This window comes from Epinephelus lanceolatus, chromosome 6 (assembly GCF_041903045.1).
Source record: "Epinephelus lanceolatus isolate andai-2023 chromosome 6, ASM4190304v1, whole genome shotgun sequence".
Classification (NCBI taxonomy): Eukaryota; Metazoa; Chordata; class Actinopteri; order Perciformes; family Serranidae; genus Epinephelus; species Epinephelus lanceolatus.
Window position 1 is genome coordinate 29,885,463 of NC_135739.1, and position 8,610 is coordinate 29,894,072.

The 8,610-nt window shown below is 40.2% G+C and overlaps 1 protein-coding gene across 2 annotated transcripts in view; it reads right to left on the bottom strand.

The window, feature by feature from the left end:
- The window catches only part of lepr (leptin receptor), a 56,209-nt gene extending 47,599 nt beyond the window's left edge, over positions 1 to 8,610 (bottom strand). For both annotated transcript variants that reach the window (XM_033622224.2, XM_033622223.2), the window contains exon 1: positions 8,483 to 8,610. The gene's annotated coding sequence lies outside the window, so the exon portion shown is untranslated. The remainder of the gene's footprint in view (positions 1 to 8,482) is intronic.

The following is an 8,610-nucleotide window of genomic DNA, read 5'->3' on the forward strand; positions in this document are numbered from 1 at the left end:
TGATAATCGATTGATGTTCAAGTCATTTATCAAGCAAAAATGGCAAACATTCAATGATTTTCTGTTTTATTTTACAAGCAATTTTAAAACTATAATTAGTTGCAGCCCCACAGTACTTTACTATTTTCTTTCACTTGTCCTTTCCTTCAACAGTCCCCCTTCTCTGTTTCTCTTATGGATGTTTGCCCATCTGTTGCAAAACCACTGGAGCTGAACTGAGATCATGTGCGCACTTATTACACCATAAGCCTTCTGAACCCAAACACTGTGTTTGTGAGTGTCCAACCCTCAGGTCTTGCTGAAGTTACAGCCACGGCTAATAGATTTAATAGGTCCTATTTATGCCAATACTTATCCACTGCCTCAAAAACTGGACTGGAAAACACAAGGAGTTCTTGTTTTTGGGCTTTGTGGATGCACAACATGTGAGCAACACACATCAGTGCCAGATGTGAGTGGATAACATCTGGTAGTGACACCAGTGAGGCTTAAAGATAAAGGTTTGTGGGGGTAACTCTTGGCATCAGAGAACAAAGCAAAGAGCCTGAGGGGTGAGCTGAGCATTTCTTATTCATCTTGTGGTTCTGTCTTTCTGTCTTTGTTTCTTTCTTTCTACCCCTGTCTCTCTTTATCTCTCTGTCTTGCACATACTCTGACATAAACATACATCACCACACAGTCTGCAGCAGTGTGTGCGCGATGACGTCATCAAGTGACAGCACAGTATTGACTCTCGGCTTATTCTCTGCATCAACCACATCACCAGAGCGTGATGGAGTCACTCATAAAACCACATGTCTCTCCTTGGGTTACAATCTAAACCTTGTTTCTGTGCACACACACACACACACAAACATTCAACTGTTCAGTCACTTATTCCACACAAAGTAGGTTAAGTGTTCGTAGTGTTCGTGTTTCTCCTTTGGGGAGACGAGTTAAATTATAAGGGAGTGTGGCTCTTCTTTCCATCTTCCCAGGGAAAAAAAAAACAAATATGGAAAGAGTTAGAGAAAAAACGGTTGAAAGAAAAGAGAGAGAAAGTGCTGAGGTGTCCCAATGCCGAGCATGTGCGTCATCAGATTTTATTATCTAAAACCTAGTGAGCTGTACCTTCCCACCCCGCACAATAAAGAGATAGCTGGGGCTTCAAGTAGGGGACTGTCATCTGGTGGCAGATTGAGGCTGTGTTAATACTGTTATAATCTCTGTCATTATACATCTGCATATATATGCAGAATCAGTTGGCAATGGGTCAAGATTTTGGCATCAGAGGTGTTCTGGTTTCCATTTGTAGTCTGAGTAGTATTGACCAATCACATTTGTGTGTCAGGAAAACAGTCTGCATGGAGAGATGGAGCACATTGGCTAATATGCAATCTCAGAACCCACTGGTTAGCTCTTTTCTAAGTATATCTGCATTCATATACAGATATCTAGAGATCAGCTGGAATGATTGACACAGAATATAAAACAGCAGCTTTAAATGGGATACATAGTTGCATGCAAAAGTTTGGGCACCCCTGGTCAAACTTTTGTTTACTGTGTATAGCTAAGCAAGTAAAAGATGATCTGATTTCTAAAAGGCAGGAAGTTAAAAATGACACATTTCTTCAATATTTTACGCAAGGTTACAGGTTACTTTCTTTTATTTCAATCTTTTACGGTTTCAAATTATCAAAAAAGGAAAAGGGCCTGGAGCAAAAGTTTGGGCACCCTGCATAGTCAGTGCTTATTAGCGTCCCCTCTGGCAAGTATCACAGCTTCTAAAGCTAAGAGTCTTTCAATTCTTTTGCATTCGTCACTGCAAAAGGCTTCCAGTTCAGTGAGATTCTTGGGCCGTCTTGCATGCACTGCTCTTTTGAGGTCTATCCACAGGTTTTTAATGATGCTTAGGTCTGGGGACTGTGAGGGCCATGGCAAAACCTTCAGCTTGCGGCTCTTGAGGTAGAATATTGTGGATTTCTAGATGTGTTTAGGATCATTGTCCTGTTGTTCATCTCTTGTTCTTCAGCTTTTTTACAGATGATGTGATGTTTGCATCCAAAATTTGCTGAAATATAACTGAATCCATTCTTCCCTCTACCTGTGAAATGTTCCCTGTGCCAATGACCACAACAAGCCCAAAGCATGATCGATCCACCTCTATGTTTAACAGTTGGACAGGTGTCCTTTTCATGAAATTCTGCATCCTTTTTTCTCTAAACATACCTTTGTTCATTGTGTCCAAAAAGTTCTTCATTAACGTCATCAGTCCACAGGACTTGTTTCCAGAAAGCATCTGGCTTGTTTAGGTGTTCCATTGCAAACTTCTGAAAGCTACATTTTGTGGTGAGCACACAGCCAAAGTTTTCTTCTGATGACTCCTCCATAAAGGTCATATTTGTACAGGTGTCACTGCACAGTAGAACAGTGCACCACCACTGCAGAGTCTGCTGAAACTTCCTGCAGGTCTTTTGCAGTCAAATGGGGGTTTTGATCTGCCTTTTAAGCAATCCTGTGAGCTGCTCTCTCAGAAAGTTTTCTTGGTCTTCCAGACCTCAACCTGACCTCCACAGTTCCTGTTAACTGCCATTTCTTAATTACATTACAAACTGAGGAAACAGCTACCTGAAAACACTTTGTTATCTTCTTTTAGCCTTCTCCTACTTTGTTGGCATCATGTTTTTAGTTTTCAGAGTGCTATGCAGCTGTTTAGAGGAGCCCATGGCTGCTGAATGAAGGGGCAATGTTTCAGGAGCCAGGAAATGTATAAAGCTTTGCATCATCTGGCCTTTTCTAACAATGACTGTGAACAAGCCATAGCCCTAACAAGCTAGTAAAAGTTGCCTGAGAGCTCAAATGTCTTGGGGCGCCCAAACTTTTCCATGGTGCTTCTGTCCTTTTTTCACTCTGAAATTGTACTAAACAAAAATAATACACCACTATTGCTTAAAATGTTGAAAAGCATGTTCCATCTTTAACGTCATGCCTTTTGGAGATCAGTTCATGTCTGACTAACTTAACTACTGTATTCACAGTAGAAGAAATTTTGAAAAGGGGTGCCCATACTTTTGCATGCCACTGTAATCATGAACAGACAGTAACAAACATGTTTTATCATGTTTTCATATTTGAACAATAAATGCTTTTAAGATTGTTTACTGAAATGTCTTGGATGAATTATGGTTGACAATGATGAAAGCAGAGGGATGTGGATATGGTATCAAGCCACTAGGAGTCTCATGTTTCTGAACACAGTATACCACCTATCAGCCAAAAAGCCACTGGAATATACAGGAGAGCATACCCACTTCTTCCACATCAACTTACTCATCCACGTAATAGTACACCCACCTCACCTCACCCACCTCACTAAACCACTGCCCACAACTCCCCATACGCCCACTTGTGTCTATGTATGAATCGATGTTTTCATTCAGCGCCCATTCACGCCAAAGCGTTCTGCATCAGTCAACAGAAGGCAATAACACGCAGGCAGTTCTCTGTCTCTGAGTCACACCTCTGATCTCTACCTTATTGTCTCACTGCATCCTCTCAGCAGTGGAGAGAACGTCACTTTGGCATCTTAAGCCATTTAAATGCCTTTATTTTTCTGAATGAAAGCCCTGAGGTCATAAAACCTGGCGGGGGAAGTGTCATTTGAGTGTACTGAAGTTTCGTAGTGTTTTTTTCTGAATGAAATCACTCCACCTGTTCCTACAGAATCATTTTTAAATGACTTTCCTGGTGGTTGCAATCAAATCACTCTCACAGTTTTGCTTATTTTTCTGATCCAAATAAAACCAGGTTTGTAATCATGGTTTGATTTGTTAATTTGCAGCCTGAAGACATTAATATTTGACTGCTATGTTCATTTTCTTTCTTATCAAGCTGCTCCTTCATTACAGCTTGCCATTGGGCATAGAGGAGACTCTTCAGCCTTATAAATGAAAACATTTGATAGTTAACAAAAGTAGGATTTAAAAAACAAGTCTGCAAAAGACAGTCGAACAGGTGTACTGTACAGCCATGCAGATGCCATTATATTAGCTCATCTTGTGTTTCTGGAACAGTGTTGTTTGTCCAGCCTTGTTTTTTCCATTCCTGCCACATAAATGCAGCTTGACCTTTTCAATGAGCACTAATCCAGCAATGATTGAGGAGCAATCTGTGTTTGTGTGCAAATGTGTGCATGCATTTCTGTCTCTTTCTTAATAAAACAGTCTACCTAAAAAAACAAAATTCACTACAGAACAAAATCAACCCTAAACAGGAAATGAGGGTGAATTAGTGCAAGACAAACAGGACTGGTTAGAGTGCTTGTCTATGGGGGATAAATACAGAGGTGAATAATGAAGTGGACAGCGATAATGACAGAAAATGGGAAAAATGGAGAGGACGCAACACAACAAAACAATCAAAGTGGAGAATGTCATTCCACTAGGTATTTACCAATAAATGCACATCAGGCCAAGTCTTCTCAGAATGCTGCTCCTCTAAAAGCATTATTACCATAAAGCACAAAACAGCAAGTGAAGCAAGGTAGTTTGTTGACAGACTTCAGCCATAACGGGCTAATTACAGTGTGTACAACATGTGTATGGGCAATAACAGGAGTCCAGAGAGACTGACAAACAAGGACGTCAGCATACTGCACTAAAAAACACTGTAAAAGTCTCTGTAATATGTAAAATGTCGAACCCAGGGCCACAGTGGCTATATTGCTCGGGGTAAGTGCAGTCAGGCCAAGGACATGAAGCCTAAAGTGGAAACTTTAAACGTTCGAAAGTGAATATATGTGGTCATTGGTATGTATGGTAGCCCTTCCTCCAGCTCCCTGTGACCTTGAAAACTACTAAGCAGGCTAGAGAATGAGTGAATGGTAGTTATTAGTAAAAGTTTTTTTCCTCCATTTAGCAACAGATCTGTGTTCCTGAGCTGAGGTCTGCCTAACACCCCACACTCCCAGACACCAAGAAGAAAGTCTCCAGATATTTTCTATTACTTGGATTTTATTTATAAGTTAGCCTTTATATTATAATCCTGTAAGTTTTTGATTTAATATCTAAATAGCAACAGTTATTTCAAGGAAATTCAACAAACTCCAACAACTTTTTCTCCATCTTCCCTCTTGGTGCAGGAATGACTCCAAAAACCTGTAAATGAGTTAGCATTATAGTGCCCCTGGGTGCCTCGTATTGTAGTTAATGGGTTTTTTCTTCAATGTCTGAAATAAAGTCTGTGGTTATAACAAGCTTTCGAGTCTTTCGTGGTTTGTTATACAACATGAAATGCGTCAGCAGCCTCTTGAGACTTCAGAACGTCACCACGGTGAACATGGCTTTACAGCCTTGCTGTGGTAGGCATGCTAAGTCATGCGACCATGGTGTAGTTAGCCATTTACCTCTGCTGACTGCATTTATGCTTCAGAAATTATAAAAGTGGTGTTCATTTGAGAACACTATCTTGCTGAACAAAACCTGTAAGCATCATAAACCTTTGTTTTCCACAGAGCTTATTTTCGGCAATCATCCAAACTCAATGGAAAAATCTAACTGGCTTTTTTGACGAGGGAGCCAGGGTGGTGCTAACTTCTGCATTAGTCTTCAAAACAATGTCATCCTTGCACCTCTCTGTTGGGTTACATAGTTATTTTCAGGAAATTATTCGGCAATGCAACCATGAAATAGAGCATTTCTGTAGTTTGCCCATATCCCCCTGAGGCCCATTTTGGGTTTGCTGCACCTTATACTTCATTCTGCTTAACTTAACTTAACCTATTGTCGTCATTCGTGGACACTTTTATGCTCAGTCTACAGCCAATCACGACACAAAAGTGGACAAGGTACAAAACCTGATCAAAATTTTATGGTTGAAACTTGTTAATTTGTGCTTAATAACATCTGTATTTTAATACTGCATACAAATTTGAGCAATTGTAGCAACAGAAACAAGCTATGATGCTATTGATTTAAAGGACTCATTTGAGGACATTGGGACTTTATTATTTTTTTATCACAGCATTTTATATTGGCTAGTAAGACTGTCACTACAGACAAAAGGGACATCCCTATCTTTGAGTCTGGAGCAAGGAAAATTCATTCAGAGCTACAAAATGAACAAATCCCAAGACTTTTAGAAATTTTGTTTTTGCAGAGCCATGTTTAGGTATTGAAATGAACCGTTTTGAACAGTTTTAGAGTTAAACAGTGACCCCTAACCCATAGAGTTACAAAATATTGCATTGTTTTCAGTTTTGTTTTTGCACAACAACATTCAGGCATTGAAATAAACTGTTTCATACTTCATTACACACTTGTGGCTATTAAAAATAAACCCATTGTCCTCATATGAGGACATCTTTCTGTTTTTGTTTTTTCAAAACTACTTACTGTTCAAATACAATGATTAGTTTTTTATACTGATCAGGTCCTATTAATCCCAAATAGCCAGGTGAAATTTAAAGTGCATGCTAAACAAAAGCTGGGGTCCCAGGAGGATATGAATAAAATTCAGATTTTGTTACCTTTGAGACAGAACCAGGCTGTTTCCCCTCACTTGCAGCCTTTGTGCTAAGCTAAGTTAGCCAGCTGCTAGCAGTAGCTTCATATTTAGTACATAAGAGTGGTATCAATCTTTACCTTTACCTTACTCTCAGCAAGAACACAAATAAATCTATTTCCAAAAAATGCCAAACCTTTCCTATTAATATGCGTGTTCTGGATTCTGCCTAAAAAGATACACACCGTGTCTAAGTTTTTAACAGCATATTGCAAACTGCCCCTCAGGCTACTAAACACCACAGATTCCCAGAAGCAAATACTCAGGACAGGACCTGAGTGTCCCTAATGGAAGCCACAGCCTCAAGTGTGAACATGAAGCTTGATAGCACACGGTTAAATAATCACTTGCACTTTTAGCTCCTGTGTAAATTCAGCCCTAAAGGTCCAACTGAGCAAACATCAGAGTACACAAGCCCCTCATCACCATGGAGATCTGTCACCATAGTCTCACCTTTTGCACTAATAGTTTGAATAAATCAAATTGACAGCAAAACGCCTCCCCTGCCAAATGACAATGGCTGTTAGCTCTGACACAGAATAAAAAACCCGGGGTCTACCTCTGAGTATCTAGCACTGGACTGCTGATCGAAGTCAGACTGGTCAGCTTTTGCCTGAGGCTCATCTCAAATGTGTCTGTGGCCAAAGCACCTGATCTTAGCTCGGCTCTGATAGTGCAGACTGAACACGATGGCCGTTTTCACTGTTGTGGAAAAAATGGCCTCTTCTGAGATACTGCATAGAACTGAGAAATGTTAGAGAAATAATTTACTGTGAGAAGAAATGTTTTGAAATCCAGATATGAAGACTCTACAGGCATCTACTGGGGAAAAGTAAGGTTATTGTTTTTAAAGAACAGAGAGCTTTGCATTCTTGTTAATAATATCTGGTAAATATGAGCCAGTAGACATTGAGTTTAGCCTGGTTGTGTCAAAAATATCTCCCAACAAAAAGCTCTAAATATTACTAATGAACATGATATATCTGTCAACAAGACTTATAGAAGTCACTGCTCCTGGCCAAGAAAAAATCCAGCACATAACCCCTCGTAAAGCCCCAACTTGATATTTGGAGAGAGCTGGGCCACCTGTTTACCCCTGCCTCCAGTCTTTATGCTAAGCTAGGCTAAACAGCCTCTGTGCTTGACACACAGATACTAGCCTATGTCATCTCAGTATTGCATTTTGAAAAAAAATTCCAAAATGCAGAACTATTCCTTTTTGTGAAGAAACTCCTATCTTAAAGGAGCAGCGTGTGAGGTTTAGAGGAATTTAGTGGCATCTAGCAGTGAGGACTGCAGATTGCAACCAGCTGAAACTTCTCCCAGTTAGAATTCCGTCATTGTTCATTGTTCAGGAGGTTTTTATCAGGAGCCGAATTACCCACAGGGGTCTCTTCCTCTCCAGACCAAATGAACCAAATGATTAAAACCAATCAAAAAAGTGAATAAAGCAGTTTCATGTTACAAATCACCATGTCTCCTTTTATGTTTGGCAGGTTGGAGACGGGCTGTTAGCGTAGCAGCTGCTAATGTGTGCTCACCTTATTTCTCTGACAACCAGGAGGTTTCTGCTGGGAGCTGAATTATCCAAAAAGGTCTCTTGTGCTCCAAAGCAAACAGATCAGGTGTTACTGTTGCTACAAAGAGTCCAGGCTAATTAATTTGGAAGGGAGAGACATATGAAAAGACTAGGAAAGGGGAAACTGCTGCTTCAACCTGACAGAAGAAGTAGACTAAGGAGATGCACAAGGTTGAGCCTTTGTTAATTATAAAAAACAGCAACACTAAAACAGTGACTCAATTTCAAAACAAACAACAAACTCACTCACTCAAACTCAGTCAGGTGTGAGTCACCGTGGGCAGCTAGCATGGGATGTCATCCACCTCAAAGATGGCTGTCTTTATGAAACGTTGTAATATAATATTGAGGAGAATTACTCACCATCTGCCCTGCACCAGTGGACCTTCAGAAGTGTATCACTGGAAATAAAGTTTGCCTTCCAGCTGATATCCTGAATGTTTGTAGTTAAGTAGCAGACAGAGAGCTTTATGTGGAGCAGTGTGTCTCTG